General features: G+C 39.5%; 1 non-coding gene across 1 annotated transcript; it reads right to left on the bottom strand.

Annotated features, from left to right (window-relative positions):
• Positions 1-990: 990 nt before the first annotated feature.
• On the bottom strand, positions 991-1,098 carry LOC112787694 (small nucleolar RNA R71). Its single transcript, XR_003195093.1, has one exon. It is a non-coding gene; the product is annotated as a small nucleolar RNA R71 (small nucleolar RNA).
• Positions 1,099-2,772: the final 1,674 nt, after the last annotated feature.

The raw sequence follows: 2,772 nt of genomic DNA on the forward strand, positions 1-2,772 counted from the left end.
CTCTCAATCCAGGTTTTATATTTCTTTGTTTTAAACTTTCCTTTCACTTTATTTATTTATTTCAGTATCTGAGTTGGCTATTTACCTTTATAATTGAATCTATGAATTCTTCCATGTTACAGACTGTTATTTGAATTAATGATAATTGAGGTATTTTCAGTTTATGATTGTTCTCTTTGATTTAAGTTACCATTGCTTCCCATCTAAGGGCATTTTTATTATTCCAGCAATTTTACTTTTTTCCCTTTTGGTCCTGGTTAAGAATTCAGTAACTCAACAGTGATTAAACTCAACATAACTGATAACCGTTATCTTGCTAATTGAGCTGAACTTAAGTAATCCCAACCTTTTCTTAGGAAATAAATAGGATTCAAAGGTCAATTTAATTAGTCCCTTGACTTTCCTTTGCCCTAGTAAAGGTTGACCAAGTGGAGTTTAGATTCAACTTTCATTATAGTTGAGAGAGATAACTACGTTGGACCTCCAACTTCTCTTACCTTGCCAAAAGTCTGTCTTACAGTATTTATTTATTTTAAGTGCCATTTACTTTACTTGTCATTTAAATTACTTGCTTCACATCTTCTAAACCCCGATTACAACCTTTATAGCCAATAATAAGAGCATACTTCCTCGCAGTTCCTTGAGAAGACGACCCAAGGTTTGAATACTCGGTTAACAATTTTTAAAGGGGTTTGTTACTTGTGACACCCAACATGTTTGTATGAAAGGACTTTTGTTGGTTTAGAAGCTATACTTGCAACGAGGATTTATCCGCAAATTTCTAGACCACGCAAAAGTTCTCTCATCATCTGTTCTACTGTTAGGCGTCATGGTGCAGATGAAACTTCTATTCTGTTAACTGCCTTCCCGTTTTCTCTTGAGGGAAAGGCGAGGAAGTGGTACTACTCCCAATCTGAAGTAACTGTTACCAAGTGGGATACACTCATGAGAGAATTTTTGGAAAAATACTTTCCAGCTGAAGTCACAGATAGACTGAGAAAAGAGATCTCCTGCATTGTTCAAGGTGAATCAGAGACTCTCTATGAATATTGGGAGTGCTTCAAAAATCTCCTGGACGCATGTCCCCATCACATGATTGGTAAACTAGTATTGATAAGCTACTTCACCCAAGACATGAACCCCCAGGATAAGACTACACTGGAATGTGCTAGTAATGGTTCTCTGAAAAAGTACAAAACTGCAGATGAAGCATGGCAACTGATCAGCGACTTAGCTGAGTCTACTAGAAATCACAGACAGAGGCGCAACCCCAAAGCTGTTGCAGAGGTTTCCTCTAGCAAAGAAACTACTGCTCTGACACAGAGTATATGTGAAATGACCAACCTACTTAAACAGATGCAGTTGAACCAACAACAAGCACAACAAGCTTAGCCTTCACCATAACCAAGCCAACAATTGGTTCCACAAAGAGTATGCGGGATCTGTGCTGATTATAGTCATTATACTGATGAATGCCCATAGCTCCAGGAAGACAACACTATGGCAGCCACTCACAACTTCTATGATCGCCCGAATCAAGGATACAATCAACAAGGTGGCAACTACAACCAAGGTGGCAACTACAACCAAGGTGGCAACAATAACCATGGATGGCAAGACAACTCCAACCAAGGCTGGAGAGATAATTCTAACCATGGCTGGAGGGATAACTTTAACAGAGGAAGCAGAGACAATAATGGAAACCAGAGGTGGAATAACAATAACAACAATAGACAGCAGAATCAGAATCAACCTTACAGGGCACCTCACCTAAGACAATCACAAGGACCCCAGCAACCCCAAAAACAAGTTTCTCAGAATGCTTATTCTAATTCCTCATTAAATGACGAGATGCTCCGTTCTCTTGCGCAAGGACAACAAGACATGCAGGCACAGCTGAACTCTAGTCTGAATGGCTTGACTGCCACTTTAAAAGCTCTCGTCTCTTGGATGGATTCCTCACTTAATTCCACACATCAACCTTCAAGCTCTAATGGAATCCCTTCTCAACCACTGCCTAATCCAAAAGGTGGCATCAACGTCATCACTTTGAGGTCCAGAACCACATTACAGAAGAGGAACCATGAGGAGCCAAACCCACCAGAAAATGTGCCAGCAGAGGATGTGGTAGAAGTGGAAGATGCTGAAGAGGAAGAGGACGTACAAGACATAGTTGAAGAAGAAGAAGTTCAACCACAGAATGAAGTCCCAAGGGATGCTGAAGCTATAGATCGCGCCCCTCCCATTCCCTTTCCACAACTTGCAAGGAAAACCAAAAAGCAGATGGAACTTAACCCCAAAATGGTAGAAATATTCAAAAAGGTTGAGGTAACTGTTCCCCTTTTTGATGTTATTCAACAGGTACCTAAATACTCAAAGTTTCTAAAGGATTTGTGCATACATAAAGATAAAATTAATGAATTAGAAACTATTCCTTTAGGTAGTTCTATATCTGCTTTAATGGGGGGTATACCTAAAAAATGTAGTGATCCAGGTCCATGTATGGTTAGCTGTACCATTGGAGGTGTGATATTTTCTGACTGTATGTGTGATTTAGGAGCATGTGTTAGTATAATGCCTTTGTCTATATATGATACTTTGAGGCTCCCTCCCTTAAAAAGGTCGGCAGCTCGTTTTGTGTTAGCAGATAAAAGCATTATTATAGTAGTTGGAATTGCTGAAAATGTACTAGTGAGCATTAATGGGCTTACATTTCCCATTGATTTCTACATCTTGGAAATGCTCCTTAATGACTCAGGAAGACCATCATCA

Source organism: Arachis hypogaea, chromosome 20, assembly GCF_003086295.3.
Source record: "Arachis hypogaea cultivar Tifrunner chromosome 20, arahy.Tifrunner.gnm2.J5K5, whole genome shotgun sequence".
Taxonomy (NCBI): Eukaryota; Viridiplantae; Streptophyta; class Magnoliopsida; order Fabales; family Fabaceae; genus Arachis; species Arachis hypogaea.